Raw genomic sequence first — 18,710 nt, 5'->3', positions numbered from 1 at the left:
TGCTTTAGGTAGCCAGGTGGTTCACGGGTTAGAGAGGTTGGGTTTGGAACCTCCCTTCTTGAACTAAGTTTGAATCCTTACTTCAGCTATTTACTAGCTCTGTGACCCTGGGCAAGTGATGTAGGTCTTGGTTTTCTAATCTATAAAACAAGGATAAGGAAAGTATCTACCTGTCAAGATTGTTAGGAACAAGAGAGATAACATTGAAACTTTACAGTACTGAGTAAATGCTAGTTAAATATTAATTATTAATTATAATATATTCTTTTCCTCAAGGAGCAATGTGATATTTGTTTGTTTTTCTTGGAAATCGGTTTACCTCAGCTATAGATTTGTTATTATACTCTGTATGATCTTGAGTATCATTTTATATCTCTGGGTCTTTGCTTCTTATTCTGAACTTCTGTAGAGTTGGAAGAATACTCAGAGGTGATCTAATCAAGCTCTCTCATTTTTTTTTACAATTGAGGAAAATAAGCTTTAAGAAAGGTAAGTAACTTAAGTGAAGATCACAGAGATTATATGCATCAGAGATCAGATTTGAACCAATGTCTTAAGACTAGTCCTGGACAATCATCTCAATATTTAAGGCACCAATGAGGCTTTGTAGGGCAAAATTTTCATTTAATAAATTAAACCACTCCTAATTGCAACAGGCAAATAACAGAGACAACTCATTTCTTTTATTTTCAGAACAAATTAAAAAAAAGTAGTTCATTATACTTGAGAGAAATACTGGAAATTTAGTGACTTGTTCAATGCATTTCAAATAATCAAGTACTTCTCTAACTCCTAAGAACTTATGAACTAGTAGTAAGTGAACAGACCTGCCAAAATACAGAGTTTGAGTTGGGCTCAGATAAGTTTCCAGAAATATTAATATTAATTTCCTTTTTTATTGTTCAAGGGCTTCATGAATTTTTTTGTTGTTCACTCAGAATTTCTCTGTTAATCCTTGGACTCTTCCTGAAAATGTTTCTTTTGCTTTTCCTATGAGATTTGCTTTTCCTTCTATTAAAAGATAAGTAACTCCTACTTTAATATTTTTGCTCTTTTTCTATTGCAATAGTTAGTATGACTCCCCATTTGTGTTCTACTTCCTTTGCCAAAGCCTCTCAGATGTGAAATTAGACCACAAAACTCAGACATTCATGTTTGAATATTATGTTATTCATCTGATTTCTTGGTCTAATGGACACTGAGAAGACTATGCACACCATCCTCAATTTTTTCATCTGTAAATAAAGAAGACATACTAGTGGTCCAGTTGACATGGATCCTGGTCTGGAACAAGGAAGACCTGATTCCAATGTGGCCTCAGACACTTAATAGTTCTGTGACCCTGGGGCAAGTTACTTAACCCTGTTTGCCTCAGTTTCTTCATCTGTAAAATGATTGGATTGACAAAAGGTCAGATATGACTCAAATGACTGAACAACAACAACAAAAATTTGACAGCCTTGAAGGTCTCTTCTAGTTATGAATCTATAATTCTCTTAATGAGTTATCTGAATGTAGGATGGAACTTTTTTTGGAGATTCTTCCTTTCTAGAGATCTCCATGTAAAGATGAGGTGACCCTTTGAAATATATATGTTTTAGAGAGGATTCTTCAAATAAGGATGAGCCTAGACAAATATCTGGTGAAGTCCCTTCCAATTCTGTAGTTTTGTGATGTTTTATGATTTTGGAGGGATTAAAAACCCACCCAAATAATGAATTCTTTTTTTTTTTTTGCTAGGTTCACAAATCTTAGTTTGAGCATAAATTTTATGCTTTGAAGAATATTTCCTCTGTAATTTCAAGACTCTGAAATAATTTCCATTCTAGGCAAATATAGCTGTGTGGTAACCATAGTATCATTTAACATTAGGACCAGCATGGAACTTTAGCCATTATCTTCTCCAAATCACTCTTTAGAGATGGGAAAAGCAAGGCCTAGTGAATTGAAGTGATATATTCATCTGAAACCATAAGTCTAATCTACTCTTATCCAGAAATTTTTGGATGCACTTTGCCTGATACACTTCAGGATAATTATAGGATTTTAAAGTTAGAAAATATTTCAGAGAAGCTATCATTCACTTCAGGCTGTGAAAAAGTATTTTCTCTATTATATAACCAATACATCATCCAACCTTTGCTTAAAGACCTCCAAGTACATAGTAGGGATTCCTATTACACTCTAACGAAGCTCATTTGACTTTTAGGAAAGGTTTAATTATTAGGAAAAAAAGCCTTCCCACTGTAATCAGTATGTGTAAAAAGTAAACAGAGTATTTGAGTAGACAATTCAGACTGTCTCAGCCTTCTGAATTTTATTTCCTTCCTCTCTTTCTTCCTCACTTTTTTCTTCTTTCACTCCTTTTTCATTTTTACTGAGTTTTTCTCCTCCTTTTTCTGTTATTCTCTTCCTCTTTTATTTTTCTCACAATCTTCCCTTTGTCCTCCTCCTCTCTATTTTCTCTGCTTCATTTATGAACTAACCATGATATGGGATTAAGGTTTTACATGTTGCTTTAATGATTTTTTTTATTCCTATACCTAAAAACCCCAAAATATTACAAACAAAAAACCTAATAGGCAATTAGAATGCATTCTTTCAATAGCTTTTTTTCTGAGAAGGATAAATACCAAAGTGAATTTTACTTTTTTGAGTTCATAACTACAGTACAAGGTCCCTTTATTGGGGAAAAAGGAGGAAGAAAAATCCATCTCCTGAGCTTTGATATTGCCTCAGCTGGGAAAATTTACTCAACAACTCCTCAGGCTTTATATTATTAGCTCTAAAGCTGTCATTATTTTCATGGCTGGCAATGACTAGGAGTAGGAGAAGCATTAACTATATATGCTGACTATCATTATCATATTGTCTTGAATTTGGAATCAAGAAGATGAAAATTCTAATCTTATCTCAGTCCCGTATTAGATGTGTAATCCAGGCAAGTCACTTTACCTCACTCTGCCCATTACAACATTTGTAAAATAGGGAAAATATCTTAAATCTCACAATGCTTTTGTCAGAAATAAATGAGATAACGTATATATAAAGCTCAAACCTTAAATCACTATAAAGATTTTAGTTAGTAGTAGTAGTAGTAGAGGTGGTAGTGGTAGTAGTGGCAGTAATAGTAGTAGTGATGGTAGTAGTAGTGTTGGTGGTGATGGTAGTAGTAGTAGCAGTAGTAGTAGTAGTGGTAATAGCAGTAATAGTGGTCATAGTGGTAGTAGTGGAAGTGTAGTGGAAATATCCTTCATTGGGATTCTGAAGTCCTAGAAACTTATCACAGCAATGTTATTATTTACTCGTTCTATGCCCTTGAACAAGATACTGAAACTCCCTGGCTTCTGTTGCCCCATCTACAAAAGGAAAATGATGATAGCTATCCTTTCTACATTACATTCTGTGAAGATCAAATGAGAATAATTTATGTGCTTTAAAAATAATTAAAGATTATGTAAATCTATGGGATTATTACTTTAAAATCTCAATTAAGGTATGATGTCTGTGACTAAGGTCTGTTCTTCTACCAATACAAATGCCAAATCCTCTATGCCTTCACAGATAGTCTCTAGGAGGCATTGTGGCCTAGCTAGGTAGCTAGATCATGTGTTGGCCTACCTTCTCTGGTGATCTCAAATCTCAAAAATTACCTGGGCTACTCTTCAGATAAAAGATATCCAGGTGAAGGATCATAGATTTTGAGCTGAAAGAGACCTCAAAAGTCCAAGATTTGTCATTTGATCTTTATAATAACCATGTGATTGTAGGTACTGTCATTATCCTCATTTTACAGTTGAGGAAACTGAGGCAAATAGAAGTTAAAATATTTTCCCTGGGTCTCACCAACATTGAATTCAAGCCTTTTCAACTCGAGGCATAGGGTCCTATTGATTGTGCCATGTCACTGAGTCATTTATTTCAAAAATTTCATTTTGTACATAAGCAAACTAAGGAGGAGCCAATTTAAATTGAATGCCAAGTTTTTACAGGTAGAAAGCATCAGGAATGAGATCTGAACCCAAATCTTTTAATCTAGAGCCAATGTTCTTTCTCCTCTACCAGATATAAGAGAATCAGAGTTCTTGAACAGAGAAATAAATCAATAGTGGTCAAGTATATATCACTATTTATGTTGAAGACCACTAGTACAAGGTCAAAAATTAGAGAGGAAGTGTTCCGAATCTCTTATAATTAGAGAAATACAAATCAAAACAACTCTGAGGTACCACCTCACACCTAGCAGCTTGGCTAACAATGCATCAAAGGAAAGTAATAAATGTTGGAGGGGATGCAACAAAATCGGGACATTAATGCACTGCCGGTGGAGTTGTGAATTGATACAACCATTCTGGATGGCAATTTGGAACTACACCCAAAGAGCTCTAAAAGAATGCCTGCCCTTCGATCCATAGCACTGCTGGGTTTATCCCCCAAAGAGATCATAAGGAAAAAAGACTTGTATAAAAATATTTATAGCCATGCTCTTTGTGGTGGCAAAAAAATTAGAAAATAAGGGGATGCCCTTCAACTGGGGAATGGCTGAACAAATTGTGGTATCTGTTGGTGATGGAATACTATTGCGCTCAAAGGAATAATGAACTGGAGGAATTCCATGTGAACTGGAAAGACCTCCAGGAATTGATGCAGAGTGAAAAGAGCAGAACCAGGAGAATATTGTACACAGAGACTGATACACTGTGGTACAATTGAACATAACAGACCTCTCTACTAGTAACAATGCAATGACCCAGGACATTTCTGAGGTACTTATGAGAAAGAATGCTATTCACATCCAGATGAAGAATTATGGGAGCAGAAACACAGAAGAAAAACAACTGCCTGATCACATGGGTCATGGAGATATGATTTGGGATAATGACTCTAAATGATCAGCCTAGTGCAAATATCAATAATATGGAAATAGGTCTTGATCAATAACACATGTAAAACCCAGTGTAATTGCACGTTGGCTATTTGAGGGGTTAGGGGAAGGGGAGGGAAAGAACATGAATCTTGTAACCATATAAAAATATTCTAAATTAATTAATTAATTAAAAATTTCCAAATGAAAAAAAAGAATCAGAGAGGAGATAAACATTATTTATGCACTCAACTGACTGAGGAAAGGAGAATATACATCTGGTAGATAAGAAACAATTACCAGGATTATAACTAATGGCATCCTCACTTCCCTGGTCCAGGGCTGTAGATTTTCTTCTTTGTTTTCACCCCATCTCCAACCATCTCAGGTCTTCTGATAATGATGACCAGAGGCTAGACAAGACTGCCATAGTCCAAGTCCACACACTAACCCTTTTGAACATGAGAATGAATATAATACAGGTATCTGATTTCTTGTCTTTTGTTTTTTTTCTCCTTACTCTGTGTCAAGCATTGTGCTAAACACTGAGGAAATAAATACAGGCAAACAAGAGAGTTTGTCATTAAGAACTATAGTGTGCAAAGACATCACAAAAAGGGGAGCTAAAAAGCAGGATGGAAGGAGTATATTTGGGAAAGTATATTTTGGAAATGGTCAGGAAGTGAGCTGGAGGCTTCATTCTGGACAAGATGAGGCAAGACCAATCAAAGCCCATAATCTGAGGGTCAGAAATCAGGATCCTGTGGTAGGAGATGTGGTGGAGGACCTGAGTCCAGGTATCATGGTTTGGAAGTGACTGGGAAGAGGCATGTTGAGGTCAGTTGTCTCTAGACTGGTGAAGGCATGCAGTTGTTTTTTAATGATTCTCTAAATTTGGTGCCACAGAGAGAATCCCTAATCAGTCTTTTCTAATTATAGATCTGGAAGGAGTTACAATCCCCTAATAACTTATCACTCTGGGCTCTAGTACTTCCTATTAAGAGGAGGACAATGCTTTCTGTTGCTAAATATTTTTTAATTTTTTTCTCTGTTGTTAAATATTAACCAATATTTGATTAATGCTACTGAAATTAAAATTTTACAAAAAATTGTACCTCATTTTTTTCAAGAACCCTGACTACCCATTCAGCTTTATGAAGCACATTCTTTGATTTTCATGTTCGTGTCTATGCTTAAGCCCCACAGATAGGACTGGTGCCTGGCTACTCCAGCTTTTTAACATACTCAGTAATGTTTTACATCAAATGATCTTCTCCCGACAGCGACATACACATTTCTACAGGGAAATCTCTTTGGAAGTTGTTTCTCAACAGGCTGTGAATGAGGAACCCGATTGACATCTCTGTTGTTGCCACCTATAATTGCTTTTAAAGATTCATGTCCTGTAATGATCCGAGGCACTCCTGTTATCTCTTTCCTGCGATTGATCTGCAACATCTGTCATCCCCACTCGCCCAGTTTAAGAGAGCTGTTTGGCCTGAGAATAATATGGAAAGCAGAATTTGTCATTGAGTTACACCATCGTGTGCCTTGGAGATAGTAACTGTTCTGGAACAAGCCCAAGTTCATCCTGTGGTGGCCTCTGGACTGAAGTCATCAACCTTTTCCCTATTGGCATTTGTGTTCATGCTTTGTGGTTTGGCTTTATTTCAGGCATATGTATGCTGCCCTAAAAGCTTAGGATTGCTTGCATGGGAAAAACTAAGGGGACCAGTCATTGGAATTTCTGGGAGCAATGGGCAGGAAAAGATAAACTACTTCTATGGGGAATGTTTTGCTCTCAGGGGCTAGAATTTCATCTCTAGTCACAAACCTAGTCAAGTGTTATTCTTATGACAATATAGTAGGATGAGAGGATTTAGAAATAGAAGAAGTTTAGAAATTATGTAAATACTTGTGCAATGTTAGCAAAGTCACTTTTCATGTTTGGATCTCAGTATCTGCATCTATAGAAAAAGAGGTTATTTTCAACATTTTATCTGTTGTCCTATAATCCAACAAACCTCATTTAATCAGTGAAGAAAATGAGTATCAGATGAGTTGAGAGACAGATACAAAGAGACAGACATAGAGAGAGAGGAAGAGAGGGGCAGAAGGAGAAAGGGAGATGGGGAGATAGGGAGGAGGGAGGCAAGAAGAGAGAGAGCGAGAGAGAAAGAATGCACACTTTTATTTTTGTTTTATTTTTATTTATTTATTTCTGTATTTCATCAGTTATTTATTGATTTTGAGCATGAGAGATTTTATTTAATTAATTCATTTAGAAGATTTTTCCATGGTTACATGATTCATGTTCTTTCCCTCCTCTCCTCCTACCCCCCTCCTATAGCCAACGAACAATTCCACTGGGTTTTACGTGTGCCATTGATCAAGACCTATTTCCAAATTATTGATATTTGCACTAGGGTGATCTTTTAGAGTCTACACCCCCAATCATAGCCCCATGACCCATGTGATCAAGCAATTGTTTTTTCTTCTGTGTTTCTACTCCCACAGTTCTTTCTCTGGATGTGGATAGTGTTCTTTCTCTTAAGTCCCTCAGAATTGTCCTGGATCATTGCATTGCTGCTAGTAGAGAAGTGCATTACATTTGATTGTGTCACAGTATATCAGTCTCTGTGTATAATGTTCTTCTGGTTCTGCTCCTTTTGCTCTGCATCAATTCCTGGAGATTGTTTCAGTTGGCATGAAATTCCTCCAGTTCATTATTCTTTTTAGCACAGTAGTATTCCATCACCAACAGATACCACAGTTTGTTCAGTCATTCCCCAATTGAAGGGTATCCCCTCATTTTCCAATTTTTTGCCACCACAAAGAGCATGGCTACAGATATTTTTGTACAAGTCTTCTTTTCCTTATGATCTCTTTGGGGTATAAACCAAGCAGTGGTAGAGCATGCACTTTTAGAATTGCAAAGCATTTTATATTCTTTAGCTCTTTTGAGTTAAATGTTAAATAACTTGCCTATGTTCATTCACAAAGGCAATAGACCACTACCTTAGAAGGAACAGATTTGGAATGCATATTGAAACATACCCATTCTTCACTTTATTTCCTCCATTAATTTTTCTCTAGTGTAATGATGTCTTATTTCACAACATGATGAACATGGAAATCTATTACATGATAATATATGTACAACCTATATCATATTGCCTGCTTTCTTAGGGAGGGGGAAGAGATGGAAGGGAGAAAGAACACACAATTGCAAAATTTCAGAAAATAAGTATCAAAAATTATAATGACATATAATATGGAAACAATTATTAGATAAAAAACAAAGACTGTAATAGAGTAGGAGCAGAATTTAAATCCATTTCCTTTGATTCTAAATCATGTGTTCTTTCCACTAGATTAAGTAGTAATTACAATGTAAAATTTGGAAGGCAGGATTGTTTACTCATGTGCAGGTACATGTTATCTTCGTCATCATTGTTATCATCATCATAGCATCAACTGTTTGTATAGTACCTTAAGGTTTGCCGTGTATTGTACATATATCATCACATTTGACTTTCACAACTACCCTATGAAGCAGAAAATAACTTTTCCAAAGTGATACAATCAGTAATATCTGAGACAGGATGTGAACTCAGGTTTTCTTAATTCTAAATTCAATGCCATATATGCTATATACCAGAAAGAAGTGATACACAATGGAGAAAATTTTGCATCAGAAAACTGGATTTGAGTTCTTTTATTCATAGGTATTGACTTTGGGACTGGAGCAAAACACTTGATCTCTCTGAGACTCTATTTCCTAATCTGTCAAATGGGGATAGCAATTCTTTCAATATTTATGTTTAAGGGTTATTTTAAGGGAAGTGCTTTCTAAACCATGACACTTCCTATGTAGGTGCTATTATTATTAATGTATCTTTGGCTGTGGACAATGATCGTACAAGTAATTTTTCACCTCCCCCAGGTGACAAGTTTACCCTAGAGGAAAAGAAAACAAGGCAAGTAAAGGGCTGCATTTTAATTTTGACATAGGAATCTTTGTCAGAAAAAAAAAAAACATGAACTCTTTTTGTTTAGATTCCATAAGAAAGTTGAGTGAAAAACAAAACAAAACAGAACATCAAACTCCCATATGATCTAAGACGCCCATCCTTTTTTTTTTTTTCCTAAAGAGGTAGTTGTGGCAACCTTCTGTTTTTAAACACAGTCCGAGACTGAGGGCCAGTAGACAACAGCTAAAAGAGTGCCATACTTGTAGTTTTAGGGCCTAAATTTGAAACTAGGCTTTGCTCTTTGTAATCTGTGATTTTTCTACAACTCACCAAATCTGTCCTGGCCTCAGTTTTCTTAGCTACAAAATGAGGTAGTTGAACTAGATGATTCTAAGATCCTTTCTAGCTACAGATCTGTGACCTAATGACAAAGGGCTTGTTCAAATATTGTTTAGTGTTTAAGAAATAAAATATGTAAAAAACAAGAGAGAGAAGAAGTACAGAAGACACAGAGTCTAAACAATTTCTCACAAAGCACTTCATTCATGAAGCAAAGTTTTATAACTAATTATCTATATTTTAAATGCTAATATAACATGTACAGCTATAATATTTAAAAGAGAAAAGAAATTTCTCATTTAATTCTCATTCTAGGTTCTCTAAGTAGGCTGAAAAATCTCTGATAAGAAAACTTATTTTACATCTTTTTGCCAAGCTTGGAATGCAGCCAAGTTTCTTTTCTGTGAAATTATATGTTCTTAATAGATGCTTTTTCATTCAATTGAATGTTACTAAATGCATTTTAAATAAAGATGTTCTCTTTCTTAAATAAAAAAGAACATAGCCTGAATTCAGGTCAATTTTTAATGTTTGGGCATTGGGGTCGCTTTTCACTGACCTTGAGAGCTACTGTATGTATGCTAATTAGCATGGATGCTTTTCTGGATTATATACATATAATTTGAGATTGTGTCACCTTGTTTTTTTTTCTTGTTGTTGTTGTTTTGTTTTTTTCCCCCAAGGAAAAGAAATTCAATTCAAGAAACATTTAAATATCTACTTTTTACCAAAGCACCAAGTAGATGCTGGAGATAACTGGGAAAAAAGGAAATTGTCTCTTTTCTCAAGGTACTTATATTCTACTAGAGGGGGATTCAAGTTCACAGGAGAATGTGATGTGATCTAAAATGTCCCACAAACCCTGCCAAATAGCTGTAAATAATCAAAAGAACATAGAAACAATAACTAGTTGAATAATATGAGGCTACCTTTAGATAGGATATATTAGCTGCTTAAATTCAGATATGAGGATACTCCTCACATCAATATATAAATATAATCTAGGTCCTTGGTTGGGGGGTCTCTGGACAGCCAGTACAGGTGGTTCAGTTTCCCAGTCATATAGGACTAGGTTCAAACAATCTCAATTTCCACACTCATAGTCTTCCTTAGAATGCACAGAAAAGAGCAAAACTTGACCTAACGTTGGCTCAGGATATTTAACATATCATTAGCATTCTATTTTCATTGCAGTTTCTTCCCCCCTGAATGGGCAAATATAATGAATCATGGGTAAAACCAAAGAGACCAAAGTGGACCACAGGGAAAGTGACACCAGTTCCTTGGAAACACGAGGCAACAGCAGCCCAAATATAATGAACCCTTCCTTAGTAACTAATCAACACAAAAAGCATTCCCCAAAACCCCTCTCCACTCTTACTCCTACTTTTTCACCTTAATTTTGCTAACCTACTTCCATTCCCTAACTTACTATACTAGCTGCTTTGTTACTATTTTCTCTTACAATAAAGTTTGTTTCCTCAAAATTGAGTCAATTTGACATAGAAGGACCACTCATGCAAAGGCATGGAGATGGGAGATGAAATGTCATTGCAACTACAGAAGTTTTACTGGAATGGAAAGCAAAGGAAGGGGAGCAATTTGACATAAGAGTGGAAAAGTAGGTGGGAACACATTTTACAGAGTCTTAAGTCAAAAATGCTTCCTTACTTTCCTATGATAGTCCCATATACCATTCTAGTCAGTTCTTTCATATTTTCTTATCATCACATTCACACTTGTGCAGACATTCTAAATTAATCTAACCTGCACAATTGATATTCACAGAGGAGATGATTTTGAGTGATTCCTTCCTCCTCACTTTGAAGAAATGACTTTTGTTTTGATTGTTTTTTGGGGGAAGATTAACTCAATTTTCCAAATCATAGAATAAAAAAGGGAGAATCAGGTTATTTCATTTATAGCACAAAAGAAAAAAGTAAAATATGATTTATTTTATTTTTTTAAACCCTTACCTTCCATCTTGGAATCAATACTGTGTTTTAGTTCCAAGGCAAAAGAGCTGTAAGGGCTAGGCATTGGAAGTTAAGTGAGTTATCCAGAGTCACACAGCTGGGAAGTGTCTGATGTCAGATTTGAACCTAGGACCTCCCATGTCTAGGCCTGGCTCTCAATCCATTGAGCTATCCAGCTACCCAGCTGCCCTGTAAAATATGATTTCAATGAAATTAGAACTGATTTCCATGGGGTCTTATACACAATAGGCACTTGAACTTTTTTTTTTGGGGGGGAGGGCAGTTATTGGATGGAGCTCTGGTGTGAGGAAGTCCTGAATTTAATACCAGCTTCAGACATCAGTTCGTTGGCCCAGGGCAAATCACTTAGCTTTGTTTCCCACAGTTTTTTTTTTTCTTTTCTTCTGTCAAATGAGCCAGAGAAGGAAATGACAAACCACTCTAGTATCTTTGCCAAGAAAACCCCCAAATGAGTTCACAAAGAGGCAGACACCATTGAACCAATTGAAAAACCAAAAGCCTATTTTGAATGAATGATTCAGTGAAAATCCTGTTCTGGATCCTAAATGTCTTAACCATGGAACAAGTAATAGAATAGTACACCATCTTTCCCAAAAGAGAACAGAGTCTTCCCACTTGGACTAAAAGGATCAGAAACTCCTGTCAATCTTAAAGAAAATACAACTCAGGATAGTTGAAAAATACCTGCTTCTCCAAATTGATTCATTAATAATATCACTTCAAGATTTGATTTTTGTTTAGTTTTTGTAAAAAGTGCTTGTATATATATTCCCTCGTCTGTCTTCCCAAGATTCCACTGGCCTCCAAAGGGATTTTTAACTCCACAGGTTACAGATGAATGAACTCAGGCATAGAGAAGTTGTGAATCGCCTGAGGCTACACAACCAGAAGAAATCAGAACTAGAAAGTCAGTGCCTCCTGATTCCTAATCCACAGCTCAAGCCTTGTAAACCCCATTTCACTAAACTGGGCACAAGTGTTTCCTTTAACACCTTCTTTGTAGATATCGAGCCCCTTAATCCCCTTTTTCCCCACCCCCCATCCCTCAAAAGGAATACTACATTTTTGACAACTGCCTTAGACCATAATAGGAAAAAGAAATTGAAACTGAACATCAAAGCTATCTATCCTTCAGGTTTTCATCCTTATGACAATGTACTTACCTCCATTCCTTTTAATGGGAATAAATTGACAGCCAGTGCAGAGTTTTCCTCCTCTTTATCGGAGGCTATCCCTTGTTCCCTGGCTTGCCTGATATTCTGACATTCCAGATCATTAACTTGATCCCTCCTGACGGATATTTATGGCCACAGATTCTCACACTACAGCCACAGGCAATCTGGAGTTGTTAATGATGTCCTCAGCAAGGAGAGTTTTCACTTAATGACCTATGTGGGAGCCATACTTTTTATAGTATGGACGTTGCAAGAAGATAAAAAATGGAAGGTTGTATATAATCTATATACATAGAGAAAGGTGTACAGAATGCCATCTGTACAGGTATGGATGCAGAGAGGAATGTTGGTGGGCTTGGAATGCTCCCATGTAATGGCCCCGGTTGGTGGAGACAGACCTCCGGACCTCATTGCTCCCAGTTAAGTGCGTTGCTTTCAAGCAGTGTGTCATTGTTCCCTGTCTTCTTGGCCCCCATTATCACTAGAAGATGCAAGAAAAGATATTCAAACATATTTATTAGGTTGTAAATGGGAAAAGCCATTATCACATCTAGATTAAAGCTTAAAGAATGTCACAGGGCACTCACTAGTTCCAAGGACATTTCAGATGATCACTCCACGCTTATCCTTTTTCTTCCACAGTCTTTAAGGGGTAAGCACAAAGCTGTGACTTTTCTACTCAAATTAAAAAAAAAAAGAAAATACTAATATTTTGCTTGGGGGTTTGGTTGTATAGCTCATTCCATATTGAGATGGCTCTGATGATTAGAAATCACCTTCCCTTTTTAAAGTCAAAGTTGTTCTCTTTCCAAATATTTGTATTCTGTGGGGCCACGCAGAAGAACTCAATTTTCTCCTTCAAAAAATTAATTAATTAATTGACTTGCTGCATTAAGGTCCTCAGCTATCTTCTTCCCTTCCTTCCACTCCTTCCCACATTAGATAAGGTATAAATTATAAATATACATGTATACACACATACATACATATATGTAAACACTACATTATATACAAGTATGTCTCATTTCTTTTTTTTTTTTTTAAACCCTTGTACTTCGGTGTATTGTCTTATAGGTGGAAGAGTGGTAAGGGTGGGCAATGGGGGTCAAGTGACTTGCCCAGGGTCACACAGCTGGGAAGTGTCTGAGGCCGGATTTGAACCTAGGACCTCCTGTTTCTAGGCCTGACTCTCACTCCACTGAGCTACCCAGCTGCCCAAGTATGTCTCATTTCTATTTATCAGTCATTTCTCTGGAGGTGGCCATATACAAGTTATTTTTCAAACAATATTACAATATTTAAGTTGCTGTATATAATGCTGTATATAATGTTCTCTTGGTTCTGCTCATTCTGCTCTTCCATGCTCCCCTAGCATAAGACCTGCTTCCCACCTCTCTTATGTCCCTTTTTCCCCAGGCCTGAATATACTCAATATACTCAAATTCTTTGACTAACCAGCACATAACATGAACTGATACCAACCTGAGTCCTCTCTTTTTCTTCTTCTTTTTTTTTTTTAACCCTTACCCTCCATCTTAGAATCAATATTTGGTATTGGTTCTAAGGAAGAAGAGCTGTAAAGGTTAGGCAAGGGGGGTTAAGTGACTTGCCCAGGGTCACACAGCTAGGAAGCTGAGGTCAGATTTGAACCTAGAATCTCTTATCTCTAGGCCTGGTTCTCAATCCACGGAGCCACCCAGCTGCCCCTGTCCCCTCCTTTTGATGCCCTCCAGTGAATCATTGGTGTTTTTAAAGTATTTCACCAAGGATTGAGTGCAATACTCCATATGTGGTTTGACCTGTGCAGAGGACAGAATAACTATTACGTCCCTAAGCCTAGACACTTTGCCTCTCAGTGTAGTCAGAAATTATCTTCCCTTTTAGATCATACCTGATTCAAATTTAAGCTTGTATGTTTCTGAAATTTCAGATTTCTTTCAGGGGAAATGTTCCCTTACTACTTCTGTCCCTTGTTATGAGGTAATTTTTTTTAACCTAAATGTCAGACTTTACATTTCTCCTTATCCCATTTAATCTCATTAGATTCAGTCCAATGCTTTAGCCTATTGAGACCTTTTCAGATCCTGATTCAGGCATCCAATATATTGGCTCTCCTTTCTAGAATTGTTTCCTAGAAATTGATATGTAAGCAACATGGCCAATGACAAATTCACGGGCCTTTGAACGAAAGACCCGCTTGTAATTTATGTTTTTTGTTGTAATTTGTTTGTTGAGGCATCTATGTGATATTGTGAATTGTGCCCTGGCCTTGGATTCAGGGAGACCTGATTTTAAAACGTAGCTGTGTGGCCTTGGGCAAGTTACCCAACATCTCTTACCTTCCTTTTCTTCACATGTGGATAATAATATTTCCCAGGGTTATAATGAGGATACAATCAAAATACATATGTAATGTGCTTCACAAATTTTAAAGTACTATTTTAATGCTAGGTATTATGATTATTTTTTCTCTTTTTTGAGCAATGACCTTGTTTTATTTATGTCAGAATCCTCTGAAGGACTTTTTGGAGGAAATGCTAAATAAATACTCAGAAAATGTTAAATAAATGATTCTAAAATATGCTGTATGAATCAATTCTCCTAGGTAATCTTTGTTTTTTGTGTTTTGATTTTTTGGTAACTCTATCCCTGCTTTCCTACCCTAATTCCTCCCTTCTAAAACTAGAAAAAAAAGGGTTTTCCTTCAATCATAAGTAATCTTATCAATTTCTAGTGATACTCATGAATTCATATTTGCCTCTCCTTTGGTTCATGCTGCTTATTAAGCATACCATTTATTTCTTTATGGATTTTTTTGAACTTGATATCATGAGAATTTATAGTTTTATCAGCTATCCATAATCTTCTTGCATTGTGGGTACTCTATAGCATCTAGCTTAATGTACATAGGTAGGAACTTTGGTCACTAACCCCTTCCATTTGGGCTTAATTTGCTTTTGATCTTTAAGTTGATGCATTTTTTTCAAGTTCTTGTTAATGGAACTCCTACTTTGTCCAGGGGTCTTTAATTTTTATATTTTTAGCTCAAGTACAGAAGTCTAATTTCAGCTTTTCACCTCTCATAGTGCTAAGCACAGTGCTTTCTAAATGATGCTTCATAAATATTTGTTGGATTTAATTAACACCTCCTTATTCAATAGGAGGTGGCTAGGTATGTATGGAAGAAAAGATACTTGGTAAGGAATCAAGTAGCCCGAGATCACCTTTTCCTAACTATCTGTGTAAGCAATCACTTTACCTTTCTTGGCTTTAGTTCCTCATCCACAAAATGACAGCAATAGATTAGATGTTTGCTATTGTTCTTACTAACTCTAAAACTTCTATGATCCCAAAACACTTTATTATCTCCAAGGAGGAAAAAATATTAAGGTAAATTGACTTATCAAAGGTCACATTGCAGTTGTCTAGCCACTACTAACCAATTTCTTTCTTTTGCTGAACTATACACAGGATGGCAATTTGATACAATAAATTGGTGCATGCCCTTGACTTTGTAGAGATATTGTCATTCTTTGTAGTAGAGAAACTTGCCTTTGAATTGTTTTATTTTTGCCAGTAGCTCAGTGGTAAAGATACACAGGTTTTAAAGCCACATATGAAATTCTCCTTTCAAAAGAATGGATGAAGATGACTCAGAATCCTTGTTCTTTGTTGTCCTATTACCAAATGCTTCAATTAAACTCATTCCCATTAACTGGTCAAAATAATTTCAAATCCATTTTCTGTATAGTGCTGCAGGGTCACAAATATGAATCAGAAGCTCACATTTCAGATGCCTGCTTGAAGACTCCGTACATTAGGGATTTTTCCAGAGCAGATTAAGGGATTTCTTAGCAGTGGCTGTAAGCATTTTATGAGAAAAGGCAGAAGACAACTAATGTATATCCTCAGCCAATAATTAGTTTTTGTCCCACAGATGCCTGTTTAAGAAAGTGTCAGGTTTCACACATGCCCATGGAAGATTAAAAATATTCCTTTGGGTTGTAATTAGATGTATTTTGCGTCCCCCAAGAGGAAGGCCTAGGATCATAGGAAGGAAATAACAAGAAACTGACTAATGCTACATTAGGAAGAATTTTCCAATAGTCAGAGCTGTTAACAGATACGTTTATGATGGATTAAATTCTTTGTTCCTAAAGCATTTTAGACAGAGACTGAATGAAATTTTATCAAAAAGAATTAATATGGTCAAATGATGAGATTAGTCATGGAATCATAAGACCAGGCTCCAGTTGGTCAAGATATGTAAACTCCAACCCATCCTCAGTTTCTTCTTCATTAAAACAGGCATGAGAATTCTTCTTCTTTTTTTTTTTTTAAACCCTTACCTTCCATCTTGGAATCAAAATCAAAATCAAAAATATTGGTTCCAAGGCAGAAGAGTGGGAAGGGCTAGGCAATGGGGAGTAAGTGACTTGCCCAGGGTCACACAGCTAGGGATTGTCTGAGACTATATTTGAACTCAGGACCTCCCATCTCTGGGCCTCACTCTCAATCCACTGAGTCACCTAGATGCCCCCACAAAAATTCCTAAACTACTTTCCTTACCGAGTTGCTGTGTCATCATAGTTTTAGAAACTGAAGATACAAGTCATCTGGTTGATATATTCCCTCACTCCTTACATTATACAAACTGAGAGACACAGAGAGAATTATTTACTTGTTCAAGAACACATAGGTAGTAAGTAGGTGATAAAACTGTAGAAGACAAAAAATTAAAATTGGTGGAAGTATAGAATAGATGAACTCACATTTCTTCCAGCTCTCAACTTCTATTTGGGGATATATTCATTTTGTCCCAGTCTCACACAAGTAAAGATGTGGCAAGAGATAAATTTTGTCCCTCCTAGAGTGATAATTATTTATACTTTTTCTGAAAATGATAATATAAATAATATTAATTTATTATTAAGAATTATTATAGCTAGCCTTTAGGTATCATTCTAAAGTTTATAAAGTTTTTTAAAGGCATTCTCTCATTTGATCCCTCACAACAATCTTGTCAGGTAGGCATCACTGTTATATCCATTCTGCTGATGAGCAATTGAGGCAAAGATTGGTTAAGTGATTTACTCAGTCATACAGTAATTATCTTGATTTCCTGACTCCAAATCCAAATACTCTTTCCATTGTGTCAACTAGTACAGTCACCTTGTACAACATTTGTTGACTTTCTTCATCACAATACATTCACTCATTGACTTGTTCCTACTTCCCCAGGAATTGAAATTTTGGAACATCTTCAAATGATCTAGGGATATGAAAGAAAAATCAGCTTACCAAAAGTCATCTGATTTTAGAAAATTAAGATTAATCAGTCAATCAATTAATCAATGAAAATTTATTAAATATCTACTCTTTGTCAAGTACTGTGCTTAGGACTGGGAATGTAAAAAAAGACAAAAGACAATTTTTGCCTTCAAAAAGCTTACAACCTAATGGGGAAGACCACATACAAACAAATTCATGCAAATCAAACTATACATAGAAGAAAGAAGAAATTATTAACAAAAGGAAGATAGAATCAACACTGCTCCCTGACAGATTGAAAGAATATTTTTCATGTTGATCCCCTTTTTTGTGGATGGACGTCATACAATATTTTCACAAATTATTGCTTTTTGACATCCTAGAATAAGAATTGTTTGGATCAGAAAGAAATGTTAAAGATCATCTACTTTAACTTCACAGTGTCATGGAAAGACCAATAGGCTTAGAGTTAGGAGTCAATTTCTAGTCTTGGCCCTGCCACTAATCACCCAGGGGCCTTTAAGATAATTTTCTTCTCTCCCTGAACCTCACATCCTTTATTTGTCAGATAAGTGGGGTATATTGAATGATCTGTGAGGCCTATGCCAGTTGTAATTTTAATTTGCAACCATGAATTAATCTGTGGTTTGCCCCCAGATCACTCAACTAGATAGGAAAGAAGATAATTTGAGAACCATAGGATCATATATCTAGAACTGAAAGGACCTCAGAAGCTGTCAAATTTTACTTATGAAGAAACTGAGATCCATGAGAGTGAAATGATTTGTCCAAGGACCACATGTCTAGTAACTGTTTGAAATGGACTTTAGGTATAATTCTTTCTGATCTGAAGTTCAGTGTTCTATTCATTGTATAGTACTTCCCTGACCAACTGACTCCCAGAGTATTGTCTTCAAACTTCTGTCTATTCATATTCCAAGGCATATAAAAAAAATTGCCATTGCCATTTTCATTGGTGGTTAAAGTGGCCTTCTCTTTCAAACCTCCCCAAAGGAGGTTTTATTTTCCCTCTCTAGATTTAACAAAAAAGCTGTACCTGTTTGTAATTTGGCCAAAACCATCCCCTTAT

The sequence above is a fragment of the Gracilinanus agilis genome, chromosome 2 (genome assembly GCF_016433145.1).
Source record: "Gracilinanus agilis isolate LMUSP501 chromosome 2, AgileGrace, whole genome shotgun sequence".
NCBI lineage: Eukaryota > Metazoa > Chordata > Mammalia > Didelphimorphia > Didelphidae > Gracilinanus > Gracilinanus agilis.
This window is presented reverse-complemented; position numbering follows the sequence as displayed.